We start from the raw sequence: 25156 nt of genomic DNA, 5'->3' as shown, positions 1-25156 counted from the left end.
ATTAGATCAAATAATCAGAGTAAGTAATCATTATGTGGTGACAGAGTAAATGTTACTTTAACCAAATAAATCTTGGTGGTAACAGTACAGTGCAATATTTATTAGTGTAATGGATCATTATGCCTTTGTAGGGGGATTAATCACTGCATTTACTCACTCCTACTCATAATTAAGAGAATAGGGTCAGAATGTAGGAGAATCAACAGACTTCTTATGAGTTTACAAGTAGATAAAATTCAAACCAACAATTAAGTTACAATCCAGTAAAAACTGCAATTTAACGTTTTACCACTAGGTGGACCCATGCTACAAATTTTATATAAATCACATGGCAACACTAGGACTATATAAATGACAAATTTCTTATTAAGACTGATTTATAAAAAGAAAAATGTCAAATTTTCCTTCTACAAGATGAATGTATTTTTTTTTTATTTACATAATTCACACCTTTAACCTCAGCATTATTACATGGACCAAGAAAAGGCTTTTGATATGCAGAAGTTGAACGCAACAGTACATTTGTGGTGTGAGTAGAGTTCACATCTCTAGTGGTGGAGTGACATTCTTATAGAGTGAAGACCATCTTTTGACCAGCAAACACATCTCTCCTGCAAACTAATTACCCATCAAATTTGAAATGGAAACACACTACTCAAGCTAAAAATGTGCAATTAAAATTCACCCTGACTTATGTTTCATGCACTGCATTGTGGGTTACAATAATGCTCTGAAATTAAATGCTCCTTTAAACAACTGTTCACACTTTTTTTTATGTCTCAGGTAGCCAGTTCTGTGGCTGTTGTAATTCCACCTGCTATTTTCTTTAATAATCATTTGAAGTACTTTGGGTGTCATAGTGAAATGAACTGACCAAACAGCAGTGAGGGAGGTTATGTTGGGTCTCACCCCCTGAGCTTCTACATCGTGTCTCTATGACAAAGGACGGAGCCACTTAACTAAGAATGAGACCGTCCTCACTGACAATGTGAGAATATCTGATAGATCACTGACTGATAAGGAAGATAGAGGACATACCACACGACAACTTACAAAACCTCCCGCATCTCTATATTTGGTGTGTGTGTTGTGTTGAGGTTAGTTTGTCAGAACTTCATTTGAATACACTTCCTCTCCACTGTAAGTCTAGTTGTCAGATCATTCAGTAGACTGTATTGAAGAGTGTGTGTACGGTGTGTATCAGAAGTCCTGCTGTAGCTGTATGTAGTGTGTTTGGAACTCAGTAAGAATGCAGGTGTGTGTTTATCTGCTTCTTGTGCTCCATGCTGCTGATGCTGAGTGTGACTTTCTCTCTAATTCTGTAGATGATCAAATATCTACTCAGTAGCTACTTTATAAGTAACACATGGCCGTATTAAATATATTTATTTATTTCGTTCCATTGGGGGTGTCAGTGATGACCTCTCAACCCTGGCCTGGTAGCAGAGGCCTGACACATGTTGCCTTAGATTCTGTTCTGCTGACACTGTTTTCATATTTGTGTTACATACCGCTCTATCTCTGACTCTTCACTCTGTGTGTGTGTGTGTCAGAAGGTCCTGCGTTCAGTCTCCACCACTGCCAAGTTGCCATTGTTGGGCACTTCAGCAAGACCCTTAGCCCTCATTTGCTCAAGTTGTACTCAGTCATAAGTATAAGTTGCTTTAGATAAAAGTGTCACATAAATGTAAAACTCACTGTTTAGATTTTGCATGAATTCATAGTGCTTATTTGCTACTGTGAACTTGAATATTCAGCATGGAGACAAACTGCATGCTTGAACAAGTCAGAATACCACAGACCAAAGGAGGGAGGGAGGACAAATTTGAACAACTAAAAGTAGAAAGAGAGACGTGTGTGTGAGCTGAAGTGTTTGTCTTGGTTTCAGTTCTCATGTGTTCACTCACTCACTCATCCCACAGTCCTAAAAACAGTGTGTTTAGGTATGTTGGGCTTCGTTGAGGAGCAGTCAGATAGTTCTTCATGTAGTCAGTGATGTCTCACTCCTGCTGCAGAGAGATCACACGTACAGTAAGACAGTCACAGATCAGCACTAAAGAGGATAGAGGAGGACAGCACACCACATACACACACGTACAACAGATGAGTGTGTGTGGGGGTACTCAAGGCAAATTTACACATGCACTGCAGACCTGTGTGTGTGTGTGTGTGTGTGTGTGGACATGTGTGACTGGGTGCACAAAGTATAATTTAGGTTGTATATTAACCAGTAAAATGAAATAACAAAATAAAAGCACAGGACAGATGGAGAGTGTAAAGGTTTATGAGCCATGGAAAAGCACGTTGCTGTGGAGTATGTATGTTTACATGTGAATGTGAGGTGATTAATGGCGGCAGACGTGTGATCTCTCTTTAGCCACTTTGTATCTAGTATTATTTGTGTGTCTTTCAGATGTTTTCACGGTGCGGTCACATGGTTAGTGTGGGTGTTTGTACCACAAAACATCATGGAACAGAACAGGAAATGACAGCAAGAGTTCTCAGCAGTCAGAGGATGATGTAGCACCATGTGTGTTTGGGGAAGTCTAAAAAGAACCGCTAATCATAAAATGAAAAGAAGAAATAAGAGCTCTGGCCAAGTTCATTTGTTCCCAGTTCCTCTCTGCTGGGTGGACATTAGGGTCTGGAGTACTGAAGTGCTGCTGAGAGACTGCTGGAGTCAGTGTGTGTCCACAGTGGTAGTGGAGTTCTGGGTGTATAGTGGTCAGTGTGTGCTGTGAGGTCAGTGGTGTTTCCATAGTGACAATGCTGCTGAGTTTGTGTCTTTTCTTCACTGTGCTTCATCTCACTGTGCTTCAGCTGGGTACTGTTGACTCTCCAGGAGATCTGTGTACTCATATCACACCTGAATGAGAAGGATGAGGGAGACTACAGGTGTAATATTAATGGGGGTGAATACACATACATGAAACTCACTGTTACAGGTAAAATACACCAGATCAGACTTAAAAAAAAAACTCACCTGTATGTTGCTTTTTTAAGCATACATTTCAAATGTCTTTGCCATCTCCACGTAGGACATTCTAAAGATCATCATGGAGTTGTACTTCTTAATCACATGATTATTATGATTACATAACAGTTTATTTGAACTATGTGTCTATAATGATCTACTTTGGTACCTGGGTGTTCCACTGACTGCACATCCACAGCTGGACATATGAATCTACATGCTCGTGTGGGAGGGCCTGGTCTCTGTTTTGGTCATTATTCTCCAGTGACCAAAATCCAGACTAGACCAGTACCTTCAACAATGGCATCATATCAAAGACTTACTGGACCTCACTGCACAGAGACCCCAGATAAAGGTAAGAAGCCACAATTCTGATATGTTTTGATATTGTGTGAAGATATTACACGTAAATTAATTATCTACAGTTTTCAATTTTGTACACAAGCAGTTTTGAGCTTTACTGAGATTTTAATCAGATCTCTCTCTTTCCACTTATAGGTATAATACCCTTCAGCAGTTGTGTTTTAAACACTATGTCAGTATTATATTTCTGAGAGCTCCAGTCACAGTCTTCTCCCCAACATCCAGGGATCCAGGCAGCAGCTTGGGATGTCAGTGATAGGGAGCCCTCTGGAGTAGCCATGGCTAGAGGAATATCCCCTAGCGTTGGAGCAGCACACTTCACCTCGGGGCACACCTGTTCTGTGCTGTCCGAATAGCTAAACCTTGAGTCCGTTTGTTGGGGAGAGCGTCAGTGTACTGTGGTGGTCGGTCATTCTGTGACAGCCCGAGTGCCACAGGGCAAGGAGCAGGACACACAGACCTCCCACAGACATTTATGAGACACGAACGATATGCAAAATGGCACTCACACACAATAAGCTGTGTGAACATGAGAAACATCTAACCTGACCACAAATAACGCAAATAATGACCTACAAAGAACTACACACATACAGGAGTTTCAATACAAACATAAATGAAACACAGAATAAGGTGTAGGTGTGAAATAACAAGGGGTTGTGGTCACAAATAAGACACAAGTCACAATAAACAATCAATAGTGAACTCCCATTGCACGCAGCGGGCTGTACCATATGGTCAGTGGGAAGAAGCCTGTTTCCATGACATCACACAGACATCCACATTAGCACTAAGACTAGAACATAATAATAAGTAATCATAGTAATCAAACAATCAGAGAAAGTAATTAACACATGGGGACAGAGTCAGTGTTACTTTGAATAATCACTATTGGTGGTAACAGTACAGTGACATTTACAATAGTGTTATAGATAATTATGCCTTTGTAACATTATTAGTTATTGTATTTACTCACCCCTACCCATAATTAAGAGAACAGAGTCAAAATTTAGGAGCATCAACAGTTCTTATGAGTTCATGTGTAATTAAAATGTCAAAGCAAAACTTATTCAAATTAACATTCCAAATGTATTGCTGTGTGTATCTTGCGGACAGAAGTACGTCAGTTTCATCTGAATACACTTCCTCTCCACTATAAGTGTAGCTGTGAAGTCATTCAGTAGACTGTATTGAAGAGTGTGTACGGTGTGTATCAGCAGTCCTGCTGTAGCTGTGTGTAGTGTGTGTAACTCAGTAAGAATGCAGGTGTGTGTTTATCTGCTCCTTGTGCGCCACACTGCTGATGGTGAGTGTTACCTTCTCTCTACAGGTGTTGTCATCCTCATAAATTCATTTACACAAAGGTATTTATATCTGGGATCAGCAGAGAGCAATAGCCCATCACTTACCCCAGATTCGGACTATCGACCAAGAAATTTTGCCTCTTTAGTTTAGAACAAAAGCAGTTAAATGCGAACGTTGCTAACAAACACTGGAGGTCTACAGCAACTCAAATATAGCCTTCGTAAATACATGCTCACAAACTTCTCTCAAGCCGGTCAAACTGCATCCAAGTGTTAATAAATATCTCCCAGACTAGTCGGTGTGTCGTATAACTCACTGTGAACTAGACAAGTGAAGAAACACATCACCGGGAAGCGACCTGGATGAGGTTTGAGGACATGTAGCTCGATATCTGACTTATTTACAAATCCTATTAGCTATCGTTGCTGTTGGCTTCCAGTGTTTGTTAGCAATGTTAGCAGCTTTTGTTCTAAACTAAAGGAGCAAAATATGGACTCCAAATATGTCTTGTCCACCAAGGTTAAGGGAGAATAAAGTAAATTTGTTGACTTTATTTGTTAAGTGGCACTGAAATCTGCGCTGTGGTTCGGTCCAGTAGAGAGTAACCGGTGCTAATTACTTGCTAATTGCTAATTAGTTACTTCAGACCAGCATAAGGTAGGAATTGTAGGAACATTACTAAGACTGACAAAATTAAGAAACAGAGTATTGTGACTCTAACTAGGAAAATTTCGGTCTATAAGTTTGTACTTTTATAAAACTTATATATATATATATATTCTTGTCTACTACCCACTTCTGTATCCAGCTGCCTATGACAGAGGTCACACCTCATTGTGGTTGATTTGTATATGTGGTACAGTATTTTACATGTGGTGTATGATGTATGTGTTTGGTGCTTCTGTGTGTTTTCCAAAGTGGGGAGTGGGTGTGGGTTTGGGGGAGAGACTACAGAGGATTCTGATCTCATGAGTGTTGACATACAAAATGTCACATGCTTTATGAAAAGCAAACACTTCATCCAAAACTATTTCCAAAATGATATTTTTGCATCAAGCATCTATACAAATATAAAATGTATGGCTTTTTCTGCATGGCAACTACACACTGATATGATAAATGGAAAACACTACTAGCTTGTGTTTTTTAAGTTTCCACTTTGCAGAGCACAGCATTCTGCTGTAAAGGTCTGTCATAGTACTCACACGTACATGTATTTTCACAAATATACAGACTATGTATGTATATTCAGTACATACACACCATAAAGTAAAACACAATTACAAGGGGAAAGTAAAATTTTTTGCATGAACATTACTGCAACACACATGCTGTATATACTGTAATATATAGAAGATAACAAAATAGGCTTGTAATAATGAAACAGAAATTATGGTGCATCTTGTCTCCTGCAAGGGTTTGGCTACAAGATCTTATCAACATCACAGATGTCTGGTCAGGCAGTGAGGGAAGTACCACCTGGAGTGACGTATCCACCCCTGACATGCTCCATCATCAATGTCACCACAAGCTTCCTCCATCACCTGGAGAAGGTGTATGTGTAGGTGGGCTGTTGATCATGGACCTTCCACCTCCATGCTGAAAAGAACTCCTCAACAGGATTTAGGAAGTGGTGGAAGGTGAAGCACAACACATCATGGGTGTTCAGTGTGTACCAGAGCAGCATGGCAGAAACTTGTTATTGTAGACAACAACAAACCTGGACTGCTCTGGTCCAGTCCCCTGGTGATGGGGAATGAGTGTGTTGTGTAGTGTATGGAGGAAGGTGATGACGTGGGCAGTTGTAGGGACCAAGAGTGACATGATGATGAATGACATCATTCTGGCTAATGGCTGCACACATTGTGACATCACTCATGTGCTGCTCAGGGACACTGACTATAGTGTAGTGACTTAGATTAGGCTGGACCCCTGCTCAGCTTTTCTGAAAGACAACACATGCTTAACTATGTGATCAACCAAAGTAGCCCAGATCTCATCTGTGATGGTTGCTCTTCCTCATCCTCTCCCTCCAGTATTGGCCTCCATTTATATCCGACAAATATATCAAGCCACGTTGGTGGCCCGAGTGCTGATGGGTGCAGAGCAGGACGTGCAGACCCCCTCGTCTGTGAAAGACGTTTATTAACATAAAACATGGGACAACAACAGTGGCACTCTCATACAGCGGGTGAAATAAGTATTGAACACGTCACCAATTTTCTAAGTAAATATATTTCTAAAGGTGCTATTGACATGAAATTCTCACCAGATGTCGGTAACAACCCATCCAATCCACACATGCAACGAAATCAAACCATAGATGTCCATAAATTATGTGTAATAATGAGAAGTGACACAGGGAAAAAGTATGGAACACATGAAGAAAGAGAGGTGCAAAAAGCCATGGAAAGTCATGACACCAGCTGAAATCTATCAGTAATTAGAAAGCAATCCTGCCAATTAGTGCAAATTAAATTAGATAGTTCAATTGATGGCCTATAAAAAGGTGTCTCATTAGCAAGGTGCCACACAAGAAACATCTCCTGATGGGTAAAAGCAGGGAGCTCTCTCAAGACCTTTGCAACCTTCTTGTTACAAAACATACTGATGGCATTGGTTACAGAAGAATTTCTAAACTACTGAAGTTTCCAGTGAACACTGTTGGGGCCATAATCCGGAAGTGTAAAGAACATCATTTCACCATAAACCGGCCACGACCAGGTGCTCCCCGCAAGATTTTAGACAGAGGAGTGAAAAGAATTATTAGAAGAGTTGTTCAAGAGCCAAGGTCCACCTGTGGAGAGCTACAGAAAGACCTGGAATCAGCAGGTTCAATTGTTTCAAAGAAAAAAAGTAATGCACTCAATCCCCATGGCCTGTATGCATGCTCACCACCCAAGTCTCCATTGCTGAAGAAAAAGCATGTTGAAGCACATTTAAAGTTCGCTCAATAACATTTAGACAAGCCTGTGAAATACTGCGAGAATATAGTCTGGTCAGATGAGACCAAAATTGAACTCTTTGGATGCCGTAATACACACGATGTTTGGAGGCCAAAAGGCACCATACCAACAGTGAGGTTTGGAGGTGGGAACATCATGGTGTGGGGCTGTTTTTCAGCATATGGCACTGGCACGCTTCATATAATTGAAGGAAGAATGAATGGACAAATGTACCGAGACATTCTTGATAAAAAAATCTGCAGCCATTTAGATGAAAGGAGGGTGGACATTTCAGCAAGACAATGATCCCAAAGACACAGCCAAGGAAACTCTCAATTGGTTTCAGAGAAAGAAAATAAAGCTGGTAGAATGGCCCAGCCAATCACCTGACCTGAATCTAATTGAAAATCTATAGAAGGAACTAAAGCTCAGAGTTCATAGAAGAAGTTTGGATTTGAAGAGTGTTTGTGTGGAAGAATGGGCCAAAATGACACCTGAGCAATGCATGTGACTGGTTTCTCCATACAGGTGTCTTGAAGCTGTCATCACCAACAAAGGCTTTTGTACGAAGTATTAAATACATTTCAATAAGCATGTTCCATACTTTTTCCCTGTGTCATTTCTCATTATTACACAATTTATGGACATCTATGGTTTGATTTCTTTGCATGTGTGGATTGGATGGGTTGTTACCAACATCTGGTGAGAATTTCATGTCAATAGCACCTTTAGAAATATATTTACTTAGAAAATTGGTGACGTGTTCAATACTTATTTCACCAGCTGTATGTCATATAATGCCGTAGCAAGCCAACTGCCTCAGCTACAACAGCAAAATAAATTCACTTTGCAGAACCTTTTCAACACAGCTCTACTGCCCTAAGCAACCACCTCCTATGACCAGCCTATATATGAACCCTTTCACACCAAGAACTGGACCAGAGTCACCTGTTTGGGATAAAAGATGATTTTCACATTTGGTGTTTTTTCTTGAGTCTGAGTGAGACTGTTTCTATGTCACTGATCTGGTTTCACATTGTGTACAATTCTGCAGAACCATCTGCTCTACTTTGGTGTTCAACCCTCCTGATCAAGCTTGTCTGTCCAATGCATTGGTGAATTTGTACACCAATAATGTGTATATGTGAACCATACCACAGCTCAGTTAGAATGGTTTCCAGTTTAAGGTCCTAAAGACAAAGAAACAGACAGTGGCATCCAACTGCTGTCAGTGAACTGCACTCTACACACATTCTGCTGTCAAACTACACCACACACACACGATGTACTTAATGAACAGTAGGTGTAAACAGAAACCACAACTCTTTCCTGCTTTGGCTCTTTATTTATTAAACAACAATAGACTCTCACAGTGCAAGTGACGCATACAGAAAACGGTTGGCATTTGACTCTAAAATGACCTGCTTAATAACAGAAAAATGTGCTACTATTTAAAGATTAAATATACAAAAATGCTTCGAGATACAGAAAATGCAGAAAAGACAATCTGCTGACAAAAATCCATAATGTAACAATAAAACAAATAGTTTTTGCAAATGTACAGAACAAAAACGGTACTTGCTTGTAGGAGTCACAATTTTAGTTGTAGATTTAGCGGTTAGCCTCCTTTCCCAAGCAGAAGATGAACCCAAAAGGAATAAAACCCAAGTACTCTGGTTCTTGGAGTGGCTACACTGTAATGTTATCAGTCTTAGTCCTGCCCCTGTTACTGTTAGTCCTCCACCTACAATTCCTAACTTATGCCAGTCTGAAACCACACCTGAAGTAACTAATTAGCAGTTAATTAGTAAAATACAGCAAATTATACAAAGTCAGCACTGAAACCAAGACAGAAGAACATAACAGTTCATTGGCTAGATACCATACAATAAAAGTCCCTGTGTGTGTGTGTGTGTGTGTGTGTGTGTGTGTGTGCGCACGCACGTATACCCGTGTGTGTGAATTTAAGTTTGTTAATTTAGTTTGATCCTGGCATATTCTGTATTATCTCCATTATCCATTGCTCTGGGTGCTGGTCTGGTGGTGTTAATTTGGGCTACAGTAGAATACATCACATCATCCTGCAGAAAATATCACAATTACAAAATATTAACACACATACAGACTAATGCACACCCTGTTGAGTGGATTAATACAAGTGTTAATATAATAAATGTATTGTATTGCAGAGGTGTTAATGGGTGTTAATTGTAATATACATTTAATCCATAACTGCGCATGTAAATCTAATTTATGGCAGCACGTGTGTAATCTGTTTATACATTCACAAACATTTAAACACTCACCGGCCACTTTTATAAAGACACAGAAATCACCTGCAGTCTGTAATTTAATATGTGCACATATCTTGCAGGTGTGCACCACTGTTTACTGGGTGACCACTGGAGCACTGCTGAATGGATCCTACCTGAATGGTGGACCACTCTAAACAAAGAAGTGTCTCTGCAGTGGTGGTGTCTTTAGAGCATGTATGAGTGTGTAACAAGAAAAGCAGTGTGTCTGAAGTTTATACACAAGCCTGTGGAACTGTACACAGGTATATAACGCAGCTAGAAGATAACTGGATGTAGTGTGAAGGTGATCCTAATAAAGTAGCTGAGCAGAGTAACCATATACATACATCATCTGCCCTTTTTAATACAAATGATAAATGTTTGTTGATCAATTTTTCTTTAGTTAATGAGTGCTTACTGAAGAGAGCTTGAAAACTAGTCTGACCAAAATGAATTTTTCCAGTACACAAAAGATACCCAGATGACATACTGCTATGGCCAAATAATCCAGTACGTGACCAGGCCTGTCTCCATGGTGTACAGCATCTCATCATGCAACGGTGGCCGTAAATCACAAGTGGGTAGAACTTCATACGTTCACGTGACCCCTTAGTATGGTTTGCGTTTTAGTACACACTGGATATTATGCATCATACTACTACAGGGAACAGTAAACATTATACGGTATATAATGAGTCCAGTATGCAGCATAAGTATGTAGTAAGCTATTTTGTATATGGCCCAAATGTTTCTTGCCTCATGTCGATGTTACATGAAGGGATTGGCTGGCAATTACATTATTTCGATCTTAACGTTGTAGTCATGTACAGAATGTCAGAACAATCATGCAGAAACAGTCACATTCACTGATCCAAGCTTTGACACTGTAGAACAGATCTGTGCACTGAATCAGAGTTCACTGATATTATAACATGGATGTGTGACACTCACCTGTGTCTGCTGATCTCTCCTCTGTCCTGTTTGTCCCTCTCTGCTCACCGTCTGTTCACGTCTCTGAACTACAAAATTAACTCAGTGTGAGATGGATGTGGATATGTATGTATTTATGTGTGTGTGTGTGTGTGTGTGTGTTTGTGTGTGTGTGTGTGTGTGTATGTGTACCTCTGTATCTCCAGCAGATGACTCCTCCTAATCCCATCAACAGCAGTAAAACCCCCACACCAGCTAATATGACATGACGTGTGTACAGTGGAGAAGTGTGAGCACCTGCATGTGGGAATGTGGGAAGCATTTATATTAAATTTAAATGTATTAATTGTCATTTTAAATATTATATTGTATGAATGTTTAACAAGCATTCAAAGCATATTCTTATTGACACACAAGCAAATAGAAAAGAACATGAATGGGTCTGTAATACGTCTCTACAGGCTCAGTTTGAAGTTACAGAGTCAGGCATTATACTTCATTGAGAGTTTACATTAAATGACACATTAAATAACTTTTATTCTCAGAAACATCACAGATTTAAAGAAACCATTTAACCATTTGGAGACGTCATTGTAGTAGTAGGTTTAGTTGAAGCTGTTGGACTTGTTGTGTCAGTGTCCACTGGAGGAGGATTTACAGGTTTATATGGAGCCTCTGCAAGAATAGAAAAGTGTGATCAGTTATAAGTAATGAGGGTTCAGGACTGTTATGTATTTAACAAGTTTAGATTTTGTACTACAGAACTGATGTATGTACAGTTTGGCCAAACAGACGTGTTCAGTTCTCTGTGTGTCAGTGGTGGTGATACGTTGGCTACGTCTGAAGCTGCAGAGCTCTGTAGGTGCAGTGTGTCCTTCAGTCGTTTTCTGAGAGTGAATGAATTAGGGGCTCCTGGGTCGGGTCTCTCTCTCTCTCTCTCTCTCTCTCTCTCTCTCTCTCTCTCTCTCTCAGTTCATTTCAGTTCAGTAAGCTTTATTGGCATGACCATATACAACTATAGTATTGCCAAAGCGGTATTACAACATGAACATTGCACAACATTACAACCTTTGCAATTATGGAAATTAAGAATTCTGTTATAAAAGAACTTGAAGAGAAACTGTAATTGGTCTGAAATAATAATAATTAGAAGAAGTAAAAGTGAAAATAAAGGAAAATAAATAAATAATAAGGATGGAAAATAATAAATACTTAATAATAACAAATAGTTAATAATAATAAATAGTTAATAATGATAAATAGTTAGGTAACTTTTATAAACTGGGTAATATAGTCTGTGTGTGTGTGTGTGTGTGTATGTTTGGGTGGGTTAATCACTGTCCCTCATCTTATGGCAGGCAGATATGTATCACCCAGCTAAAGCGCTGCTTTCCTTCTTTTTGCCCAGTAGGATGGGCAGTTTGTCAGTGTTAGACAGACACTTAAAGTTGGGGTGGACCGTCTCAGATTTTTTTTGCTGACAGAGTCTCTGTTCTGTGGGCAGCCATAACATTTATATCGGCTGGTCTGGACGGCCAGGCTGTGTTCTCTGAGTCTGGACTTTGTCAACGTGGTTCTGTGTTTAATGTCAGTCACTGTGTACAGGTCGTCTGCTACCGTGTACTGACGTTTTAGGGCCAGATAACGTTGCATTTTGCTTTGTGCTTGTGTTTGTGTTCCAGTGGGTGATGTAGTTTAGTTTGTGAAGTGTAATAATTTGGTTTGGTCTGATTGTTTGTACTTCAGACTGGTCCTGATGTGTTAGTGTTAGTGTGTGTTAATGAACTCAGTGTCAGCACCAGCTGTGAGAGGAGACTCTTCTCTCTGCTCTTTTTTCTCTCTCTCTCTCTCTCTCTCTCTCTCTCTCTCTCTCTCTCTCTCTCACACACACACACACACACACATGCATACTTATTACAACTCAAGGAAATGCGTTGACGTTCACCGCCTTGTTGTATTGTGAAAAGGAAGCGCAACGCTATTTTGTTTCATAAAGTCAAACGTTGTTTTTATCCCCATTCTTTGTCTTTTTAAAATTTTCTTTCTATCTCTCCCTCTCTCTGTCCCTCCTTCCTTCTCTCTCTCCATCTCTCGCTCCCTCCCTCCCTCCCTCCCTCCCTCCCTCTATCTATCTATCTATATACACTATGTATATATAACAGGATAGCGGACGAGTCATTAACTACATGCATGAAATACAAATACAAACAGAAAATGTAACTAGAAACAGACAGAAGTAGAACTGCAGATCCTGCCACTGGATAGATTTTTTGTTTTATGTTGTACAGTAGTTATTGGTACAGACCAGTCGCTATATGCAGTCAACAACATTTCATACATTAAATATACAAGAGGTTGGTTTACCTGTTACTTGGAGTTGGACCTCTATAAGATGATGACTGCTGATGCTACACCTGTACTGTCCCCCGTCCTCTTTAGTCAGACCAGATATGATTAGAGAGAAATTTCCTTGAGCAGTAACCAGCTTAATTCTATCAGTGTAACGGTTTGTCTGGTCAGTTGGGTAGATGAAATTAGATTCTTCTATAAAACTCCATCTGACGGTTTTTGGCTCGGCCAGCAGTTCAGTGCAGTAACAGGGCAGCAGGACAGACCCTCCCACGTATCCACTCAGCACTGTAGGAGGATTCACAACATCCTTACAGACTAGAGAGAGCAGAAACACTGACATGTTACACTACTGTTATGAAGTAACCTGTACAACCAGTGACATTCTTCTGTGAACCATCATATGAAGACAAAACAAATCCATTTGTGAAATGTTTAACATCCTTTTGTTACAGAATTTATGCAAGTTTATGCTCTCTGTCACATGCATTAAAATATAAATGAATTAGAAACATCGTGTAGAGTCAGTGGTTTTAGCCCATCTGGTGTAACACACAGTTAGTGTTAACCATCCTCCAACTCCAGTCATGGTCATTGTCTGACCACTGAACCACTGCTGGCTGGATATCTTTCACTGTCAGAACACTCTCAACCTACCAGTAGCACTGAATCCAGTAACACTGCTGTACCTGAACCACTCATACCAGTACAACACCCACTACCAAGCCTCCAGCACTGTAGTGGGATTGACGTGTGGAGAATGGTTCAGTATCCACATATACTGGGACATCTGTGGTCAGAAACTGACCAGTGATATCCTGCGTGCAGGGTAACACACAAACTGTGTAAGACACCAGGTGGACACAGTCTGTAATTATACCTACACATTCACTTATTAGAGGTACTGAAAGTGTTCAGTGAGGGCAGGTGAAATGTATGTTAGTTGTGTTTAACTCTTCTAGACTGGTGACAGAGGGTGTCTGGTGACTAATATCTGAGGATAATGTGGTCCACATGATAGATACATAAATATGTAATGGTGTTTCTCTATTTTTAAATGTCCTGTTTTTGAATGTTAGTAAAATGTGATGTATGTGTGTCTAATAAAGTGTGTGGTGAATGTATTTATATTACATTTATATTTATGTTTGAAAAGCGAAGTTCATGATGGAGATCCACCAGGCGAAATCTACTTAGGAGATTTTAATTTGTCCATGTTTCTGAATAATATTTTACCTGAAACATAAAGTTTGATGTCTTTGTATTTATTCCCTTTAGTTAGACATCTGTAGTCTCCCTCATCCTCCTCAGTCAGGTGTGATATGAGTAGAGAGAGACTTCCTGGAGAGTGAGCAGTACCCAGCTGAATTCTGTTTCTGTACTGTTCACTCTCACTGGAGATCTCTCTATAACTGGAGTTTTGGTGTTTCTGCCAGGTGAAACTCTCAGGTCTGGTTTGTGGGTCAGTGCAGGAACAGGGCAGTAGTACTGAGTCTCCTGCGTATGTAGTGATGTCTGTGATCTTCTGATGTTCCAGTATACAGCCTGCAGAAACACACCAGTAGAAGACCTTCACTATCAATCCCCTCATGTGCATGTCCCAATATTTGAGTTTCATCTCTTTACTCTTTTTATCTCTTTTCTCTTTAACATGGCTTAACTATCTCAAGCACACAGTGATTTGTGATTGTTCAGAGTAACATTTACTATACAACCATGTACTGACTACTTACTTTACTCTGATTATTATGCTCTAGTCTGAGCACCGAATCCGATATGCATGGGTTATATGTAATTAGATATAACTGCACCACAATGACACATTGAGTTCAAGGTTTGGTTTACAACTGAAAGCAGCCTACTAACCAAATCTTAAATTCTACCTTACATTTTCAGGTAATATACAACACACACACGCACACACACAATTTTATTCTCACCACCTACTTTATTAGAAACAGTAACATCACCCATTGGCACTAGTGTCCACATGTGCCTTTAAAGTGCCTTTTATAGGTGGTCAGAGATGTCGTCTCTAACTGAACTCCTACTAGATGTTTTCAGTGTTTCTTATAAAGTAGCTACTGAGTAGATATTTGATGATCTACAGAAGTAGAGAGAAGGTTACACTCACCATCAGCAGCATGGAGCACAAGGAGCAGATAAACACACACCTGCATTCTTACTGAGTTACACACAAAATACACACAGCTACAGCAGGACTGCTGATACACACCATACACACACGCTTCAGAACTACACTCTACTGAATAATATGACAACTACAGTTATAGTGCAGAGGAAGTGCATTCAGATGAAGTTCTGACCAACGTCTATCCCCAACACAGACACACATAAGTAAGAATGACAACATTCTCACTCACATATATAGTGATCCTGTAGGGTTTAATACATTGTCATTTGGTATGTCCTCTTTCTTCTTTATCAGTCAGTGATCTAGCAGATAGTTTCACATCATCAGTGAGAACGTCGACATTGTAACTTGAACGTTTCAGTCCGTTGTCATAGAGACAAAATGTGGTTGCCAGTGGGAGTGACCTAAAATGACCTCCCTCAGTGCTGTTTGGTCAGTTCATTTCTCTATGACATAGTCCAAAGCTTCGAATCAGTACAATAAAGAAGAACCTCAAATGCTTCACAGGACTTCGTATGCACATCATTTCCAAAAAGGAAGTAAAAACACATCTGCAGTTAAAAACAAACCTGCATTCCACAACACACTACATACAGCTACAGCAGTAATGCTGCTACACATCTTATACACTCTACAAAACTACAATGTACTGAACACTGAAAACTGCAGCCCAGACTACAGTCTGTCTAGTGGAACCACCATACAACTATAACCTGGAACTCTACAACTCTCTCAGTAGAACTCCACTGAAATTCTCCACCCACTAATATCCACAGTAGAGGGGAAGTGTGTTCAAGTGCAAAATAAATTATTCCTCCACTTCTTTCTCACATACAGACTAAATCTAACAGTGAAACTGTCTTTCTAGTGTCATCACTTCCTCCTGAGCTTCCCAGTGTTCAGTCCCCATCCTCAGTAAAGTGATCCTGCAGTAAGAAGTAGTGCTACACAGTGATCCCCCTCAGCACTGTTTGGTCACATCATTTCACTCCTGCACTTAGTGATCAGAGGACCAAACTGAATGTGTAGCTTAGCAAATATTAGACAGATCAGACAGGAAGAGCTCTAGATTACATGCTGATCAAAATAAACATTGATCATTTAATCAGGTAAACATGAGCATTGTCTGATAACATTCATATTATTCATAAAGTACAGGTGGAATGCAGCAGTCTATGATCATGTTGTAGTTTTCATACTATTAAGAAAAAAACTACTTAAGAGAAGTTATGAAATCCACCCACTGACACAGAACCATTAAAGGAGTCACCAAAGTAAAGACGACTTTGGATGTAGACAGTACAATGTCATCACAACCCAATAGTTATCACAGGAAATAGAAACATTTTCTCATCTTTTCTCTGTTACTTTGTTCTTTTTGTTGTTAAAGCTGTCAAAAGCTGTTTAACAACTGTTTGCTAAATGCTGAATATCTGTAAAGTAACTAATTGAGGCTGTAGGCTAGTGTGCACTGCACTGTAACAACACAAATAAAATAAAATAAAAACTTAAAGACAAAAACCCCAAAAAACAAAAATAGTAAAAAAAAAATGTATAAATGCTAAATGGTGAATATCTGTAAAGTAACTAATTGAGGCTGTAGGCTAGTGTGCACTGCAGTGTCACAACAACAACAACAACAACAAATAAAAACTGTAAAAAGACAACCTCCCCACCCCCCAAAAAAAGTAAAAATACTAATAAATAAATGTATAAATATAAGAACTGAGAACAGCAATAGAGAGAGTGGGTTTCCTTGCCTAGTACCTCTATGCACATTTTGTGATGGTATTACATTAGTACTGACTGTGGCCTTAGGTGTGGTGTTAAAGATTTTACGCAATGTGAGGAGAAAAACTTCCAGTTTTCTTTATTGAAGGCCTTCTCTGCATAGCAGTTTCTAATATGTGGAGTGAGGTGTAACATATTTGTCACGGTTGGCCGGGCAACCAGAGGGAGGGACACACCCACTCCTGCTAGGGATCACACTAAACACCTGCCTCATTCCCAGTCTCCTGCCTACTAATCACCTTCACCTGTTCCTTGTTCATTCTCTTTATTTAAACTCACAGGTCAAGAGAGAGTGCAGCACATTAGTGGCCCGTCGGACTGCTCACTCCCAACGTGTACATCGCTACAAGGACTATTGGAACAGAGTAGTGTTTGTCATTAGTAGTGGTATCGTCACATATTGACAATGGAAAATAAAGAGCACTTTGGCGCAACCTTGCCTCTCGCTCCCTCTGAACTGCCACCGTCACAGTATTAGGTTAAGTAGTCTACCCTGTTAATGGCTGAGTGTCTCCTTTGATGAAACCAGTTTGATCAGAGTGTATCAGTGATGGACTAATATGTTCTAATCTAATGGCTAATGCTTTGCAAATTTTTTTTTTCCATTTTTTATTTCAATGTTTCCAAGAGTTGATATAGTTTTACTTAGAGATGGGGTTTGTACTTAGAGATGTAGATTTCATTAAAAGGACCAAATAAGGATGGACTTTAGTAAAACGTGTTCAGAGTTGTAGACCAGTACCACAGACCAAACATCTTTCACCTCCAAGGCAGCTTGACTGCTGTCCAAGGTGCTGAAACTGCACCCTTCAGGTTCAGAACCTGTGCTGTACACAGCTGCCCTGTATATGGCTGCCCAGTGGGACCCAGACAGGAGCCCCTGGTGCTTCCTCAGCTGTAGCTGTAGCCACTCACCTTCCCATCAAACCAAATACACCTAAAGGTCTTTAGAGGGCGCATATCCTACATTTTTCCTTTATTTTATAGTTTGCTTTGTTGTCCTCTTACAATGTTTTTGTGGCTTTATCTTCCAAAAAGAGTCATAATTCAGTTCTACACAACCATTTTCCAACCTCTCTTTATCCCTTGGAATTAAACAGGCAGTTTCTGTTGCTGTGCCTTTAAGATGTAAGATAAATGAGCTCTGTTCTGATTGGCTGCCCTGTATTGTGCTTCATTTAAAAAGCACTAAGAGCTGAAATATGTCTGAAAACTGCAATGTAGGTGTTAGGGGTTAAACTGCTGTAGGCCAAAGAGGCAGAGATAAGTAAATGAGCTGGTTCTCATGACATCAGAGAAACAGTGATTTCAAAACAGGCTATTTTTACAGATTATATTCTATATATAGACTGTAAGGAATTGGAGAGTAAATGATGTGTTTTGAAAATGTAACAATATTTACATATTACTTAAAAATTATTTATTTCAATAAAGTGAGTGACATTCAGTTTTCCATGGTAGGGGCCCTTTAAGGGCATGGGCCCAGATATGACTTTGGCAAAACCAATAAGCAGAGTCAGTCTGCACTGTTTGTATTTGGTATCTTTTGTGGTGCTGTGGTTGTTAAGGTGCAGTTCCATCTCTGAATCAGCGTCTCACCTATTTCCCCTTCAGTCTTGTTGTTACACTTGTATTCCACATTATGTTTGAGTTACTGTTTCTTTTCAAGAACACAGAAGGTAAACACATGTGCTACAGTTTACAAACTTGATGCAAATTCCTGAACGCTATACAAATTCAGAAAACACTTTATTCAAAATGACGTGTGCTATATTTTGGAAATGCGAGGCAACTTCAGAAAACAGTTCCGTTGCGTTGTGACTGAGTTTGCAGCATTTCTGAAGTTGCACTGCATTTTGGATCTGTAGCAAACGCGTTTCCATTCTAATGAATTTGCTTTTTTTTAATTTTTGCATTTTCTGCACAATGGGTCTTCACACCCACCGTAGAGCTGGACCTGGATACCTCACTTGTCTTGCCAAATGTATTTATCCAACACTAGTCCAACTCTATATCCTGTAGGTAGTGAGTTCTGCCCCTCCTCAGGTCTCCATGGTAAGACAGAGTAGTATCGTCTTGGATATGATGAGTATGTCAGAATTCATGAGATCAGAATTCACTGTAGCCTCTCCCTGGAACCCACCCCCACACCCCACTTAGTAAAACACACAAAGCCTCCAAACAAATACATCATACACCACATGTAAAGGACTGTACCACATATACAATCAACCACAATGAGGTGTGACCTCTGTCACAGGCAGCTGGATACATAAGTGGGTAGTGAACATGAGCTGCATCATATACAGAATGAGGAAAAAATGAGGAAAAAATACCACTAACAGAAACAGTGTGTGTGTGTGTGTGTGTGTGTGTGTGTGCAGCAGCATGTGCTCAATTGATTGACAAATGAGGAATAAATAACACAAACAGAAATAAACAATTGAGCACATTTCACACATAGCACCCAGTGCACCCAGATTAGCAATACATATGTGAGGAGGAAGCGGTGCATGCTGGGAATTCTCACATCTGTAAACTGGTAGCAATGACTATGGTGACATCAGAATAACTTAGGAATAAATAAGAAAACAGTCTTTAAACTGGAGTCACTGGAATTTATGCTGCCAGAGTCAGTTAATGATTGACTGATTAAACCATGAAGTTCAGAGCTGAATCTCTGTCACTGATGAGGATTTGGAGACTGTTTGACAGTCTTCATGGGTGAGTGAAAGAAGTAAACATGTCATTCACACACCACTAAGAGGAACAGCACAGCAGAATTTTAAGCACACGGACCCAAAAAGGAAGCATTCGCATATGCATGTCTGTGTGTGTGTGTGTGTGTGTGTGTGTGTGTGTGTGTTATTTATCTATTGCTAAAGTGCACCAAGTTTAGCAATACATATGTGAGGAGGAAGAAGTGCATGTTAGGAAACTGCACTGTCTCTATGTTTTTTTTTTTTTTCTTATTTTTTCATTTTTTATTTGTAAATTTTTCTAAGCCTCTATAAGATAAGAGGAACAACATAGGAGAACTTGAAGCCCAAACACCAAACAAGAAGAGAGAGAGAGTGTGAGTGAGTGTGTGTGTGTGTGTGTGTGTGTGTGTGTGTGTGTGTGTGTTTGTGTGTGAGAGAGAGAGAGCAGGGCAGGGGGTGTTTTTGCATCTACAAGTATCACTTTGAATGTACATTTACTGTGTGTGTAAAATTGTCTTTCTCCAAGTCCTTCAGATGTTGGTCTGGCCATCCTGCAGCAGCTGTGCATGTTTTTGTGTGTGTGTGCGCGTGTGTATGTGCGTGAGAGAGAGAGTTAGTTATGTATTGTTAAATTGTTAAACAGTGCTACAAGTTTGCTAGGAGGAAGAGGTGCTTGCTGGGAAACTGTACTGTTTTTGTGATATTACAGTTTTTTGCAAGACAGAAAAACGGGGACATGTGACAATAATTGAAACCACTAACTCATGTAGCCCATCTCCTGACCTGTTATACTAAACCAAAAGCACCTTCTCTGATTTACACTCATTCTGTATTTCTAAAACACATTTTTTTCAATACGCTAAACACAATTCTCTATATTGGACACATCATTCAACAGAAATCTGTGTGTTTCTTATAGAAAACCCTCAAATGCAAATGATACATCCATTTATCAATTAACCAAACCCAGTACTCATAGGTGAAGACAATTATGACTAATTTGTACATGGAGCACTATACTTTTTGTAAAGCCTGAGCACTATAAAGAGGCCACAGGCTCGATGTCTTGGTTGGATATCAATGGAGGTCAATATTGGAAAGAGAGGATGAGGACGAGGAAGAGCAACTATCACAGATGAGCTTTGGGCCACTTTGGTTGACCATATGGTTAAGCATGTGCTGTGTTTCAGGAAAGCTGAGTTGGGGTCCAGCCTAATCTGAGTCACTACACTGTACGAAGTGTCAGGAAGTACTATAGTCAGTGTCGCTGAGCAACATGGGGGTAAACCATATAAATAGGCTAAAACAAACAAACAAACAAACAAACACTGTCTAAAAGTGGGAGACAGCTGTCTGGATGAAACCCTCTGGGAAGTCCTGATAGCTGAGACCTCCTGATTGAAATGGATTTATTCAGTACCAGTCCAGCTCTTGAACCCACAGGTAGTGAGCTCTGCCCCTCCTCTCGTTTCCATGGTAATATAGAGTAGTACTGTCTTGTTTGACTGCTAGCTCAATAAAGGATATGATGGGCATGTCAAAATTCATGAGATCAGAATCCTCTGTAGTCTCTCCCCCAAACCCACCCACACTCGGGAAAACACACAGAAGCACCAAACACATACATCACACACCACATGTAAAGGACTGTACCACATATATACAAGTGAGCACATTTCACATACCACACCATAATAAAAAACAAGTTGTTTTTATAAATGTACAGCTTTATAGAGCAAAATTATCCTTGTAAGAGTCACAATACTCTTGTACTCTTCTTGTTTCTCAATTTTGTCAGTCCTACTAATGTCCCTACAATTCCTACCTTATGCTGGTCTTAAGTAACTAATTAGCAATTAGCAAGTAATTAGTTCCTCTCTACCGGACCGAACCACAGCGCAGATTTCAGTGCCACTTAACGGGTCAGGTCGATGAAGAATCAAATTTACTTTATTTTTGCTTAACCCAGGTGGACAAGACATGTTTGGAGTCCATAATTTGCTCCTTTAGAAAAAAAAGGTGCTAACATTGCTAACAAACACTGGAAGCCAACAGCAACGATAGCTAATAGGATTTGTAAATAAGTCAGATATCGAGCTACATGTCCTCAAACCTCATCCGGGTCGCTTCCCGGTGATGTGTTTCTTCACTTGTCTGGGAGACATTTATTAACACTTGGATGCGGTTTGACTGGCTTGAGAGAAGTTTGTGAGCATGCATTTACGAAGGCTATATTTGAGCTGCTGTTCACTTCCAGTGTTTGCTAGCAACGTTCGCATTTAACAGCTTTTGTTCTAAACTAAAGAGGCAAAATTTGGACTTCAAACATTTCTTGGTCGATAGACAGAATCTGGGGTAAGTGGTGAGCTGCTGCTCTCTGCTGATCTCAGATATAAATACCTTTGTGTAAATGAATGTATGAGGATGAGAACACCTGTAACGAAAAGGTAACACTCACCATCAGCAGCGTGGAGCACAAGGAGCAGATAAACACACACCTGCATTCTTACTGAGTTACACACACACTACACACAGCTACAGCAGGACTGCTGATACACACCGTACACACTCTTCAATACAGTCTACTGAATGACTTCACAGCTATACTTATAGTGGAGAGGAAGTGTATTCAGATGAAACTCTGACAAACTAACCACAACACACACACACCAAATATAGAGATGCGGTAGGTTTTGTAAGTTGTCATGTGGTATGTCCTCTTTCTTCCTTCCTGAGTGATCTATCAGATATTCTCACATTGTCAGTGAGGACGGTCTCATTCTTAGTTAAGTGGCTCCGTCCTTTGTCATAGAGACACGATGTAGAAGCTCAGGGGGTGAGACTCAACATAACCTCCCTCACTGCTGTTGGGTCAGTTCATTTCACTACGACACCCAAAGTACTTCAGAGGCTTATTAATGAAAATAGTGTAACACTTCCTACCTGGAGTCAGGAACAGGTGCTACGGGGTAACCGCGATGCGTGGAGTTAACATGGAGTGACACACACTGGTGTGGGCAATCCGAAAGACTTTTATTCTCTCCTGGACCACATCAAGCCAGGTCACACGGCTACCATCACTGTATTTATATGTAAAAGAAACAGTAAAAAGCACCGTACAGCGTTACCAAAGAAAAAGGAGTGTTGAGAGGGCGAGCAGAAAGGTGACGGTTCTTCTCTCTCTCTCTCTCTCTCTCTCTCTCTCTCTCTCTCTCTCTCTCTCTCTCTCTCTCTCTCTCTCTGTCTTTTACTCAATCTACATAACCATAAAGCTCCCTCTTAAAGGTGCAGTACAACTGTGTCTGTTACAACAGCATGTGGAATTACAGCAGCCACAGAACTGGCTACCTGAGACTTTCAAAAAGTTTGAACAGATATTTAAAGGAGCATTTAATTTCAGAGCATTATTTTTACCCACAATGCAGTGCATGAAACATAAGTCAGGGTGAATTTTAATTGCACATTTTCATCTTGAGTAGTGTGGTTCAGTTTCAAATTTGATGTGGAATTTGTTTGCAGAAGTAACATGTTTGTTGGCCAAAAAACTGTTCCTCACTCTGTAAGAATGTCACTCCATCACTAGAGATGTGAACTCTACACACACCACAAATGTACTGTTGCTTTCAGTTTCTGCGTGTGGGTTATATAAATCCACCTGATAAAAAGAACTGCCAAATCTTTATCGAATTTATCAACTTTTACAATACGTTTTCAGATCATATCTAAAGCTGCACTATGTAGAATGTATGTTGTCCACTACACTATCTGACAGAAACCTTGGCCTCACCATTAAGAAACAATGTCATCGTGAGGACTTACTGTGCCCTGGGCCTACATGGCACTGTGTTTACCGTCCCCTCTGCCCTGGTGGCACAATGTTTACCATGCCCTGGGCCCTGGGTGGTGCTGTGTTTACTGTGCACAAACTCAGGCATCTGAATAGAAATAAAGGTTTTGAGTGAGACCTGAATGGGTCTTCATTTGTTTTGACAAAACAATCATAGCAGTCTCTAACACACCAATCAGGGGCGAGGGAGTTATAATATCAGCGGTGTTGGTGATATTTGTCATTGTTTCATACACATATTACTTAAGTCATGGAAAATATGTAATTCTAAAACAGACGTGGCAATGTGACAAATATACATTAACCTCCAAACTCTCTGACTGACCTGTGACTCATTTCTAAATCAGTTTGGAGTTCTTTCAAATCAAAGTTTATTTATATAACGCTTTTTTACAACAGATGTTGTCACAAAACAGCTTTACAAATGTCCAAGTCCAAGCTACCAGTGAGCAAGCGAAGGGCAACAGTTGCTAGACAAATCTCCCAAGAGGAAGAAGTAAGAGGAAGAAACTTTGAGAGGAACCAAGACTCAAAAGGGGGGCCCATCCTCCTTTGGCTGACAATGGTCACCACAATAATAACAATTTAAAAAGAAAAATGAATTTAATAAGTGAAAAAATAAGCAATTAATGTCTAGTCCAACTTTCTAGAGGTCCTGTTCTTGTCCCAAGGTGTTGTCTTGTATGTTGATTCACTATGATGATCTGATCACAGCAGTTGGTGCAACATCCAGGCCCCTCCGAGTCTGTCAGGGTTCAAAATCAGATTTATCACCTCTGGTTTGGTGTCAGATAAAGTAATAAGAATCACAGTAACACTGCTTCTAAGCCAGTAACTAGAGGAGCCATAATTGTAAAAATACGTATACAGTTCTGGTTTGACCGTTTGAGCAGTGACTGAGTCAGAAATCAGACTTCAGAATGCTATAGTGATATTTGTCATTGTTTCATTCACATATTACTTAAGTCATGAGAACTATGTAATTCTAAAACAGACATGGCAATGTGACAAATGAACATTAACCTCCAAACTCTCTGACTGTGCTGTGACTCCATTTAAAGAATGTACAATGTATGGTAGCTAGGTCTGACATTGAGGATTTTAGAGAGGATCTAATGTTTTTTAATGTTTGTGCATTTGAGAGTAAGAATTTTAGTTCTTTTTTCAAATGTATTTGATCTTATATGACTTAATGTCTGTACTGGATCTGAAAATCCCCTTGTCCTGTAACAGATAACTTTATTATATATCTCTAGGATTAGGTAAAACCATGCATATTAAAAGTAATATGTTTTAATCCATTTTATTCTTAGATTTAGTGCTTAGATTTTTACCAAGGCCCAATCCCCTCTCATTTTTCCTCCTACCCCTTGTTTTCAAGTGTCATCTTGCCCCTTGGGACTGAGTTACAAAGGCTAGTGGTTGAAATCTTCCCCCTTGCTTCTGCATCCATTTTTCAATGATTCACAAAGAATTCTGAGAAATTTCTCATAACACTCAA

General features: G+C 39.8%; 1 long non-coding RNA gene across 1 annotated transcript; it reads right to left on the bottom strand.

The window, feature by feature from the left end:
- Window positions 1-10681: 10681 nt before the first annotated feature.
- On the bottom strand, window positions 10682-11521 carry LOC145660187 (uncharacterized). The gene is made up of 3 exons (XR_014126368.1): window positions 11388-11521; window positions 11004-11108; window positions 10682-10900 (listed from the first exon to the last, which is right to left on the bottom strand). It is a non-coding gene; the product is annotated as an uncharacterized LOC145660187 (long non-coding RNA).
- Between the last annotated feature and the right edge of the window lie 13635 nt (window positions 11522-25156).

Source organism: Electrophorus electricus, chromosome 2, assembly GCF_041902795.1.
Source record: "Electrophorus electricus isolate QZ-2024a chromosome 2, ASM4190279v1, whole genome shotgun sequence".
NCBI classification, from domain to species: domain Eukaryota; kingdom Metazoa; phylum Chordata; class Actinopteri; order Gymnotiformes; family Gymnotidae; genus Electrophorus; species Electrophorus electricus.
Note: the sequence above shows the minus strand (reverse complement) of the source record. Positions and strands in the feature narration are given on the sequence as shown.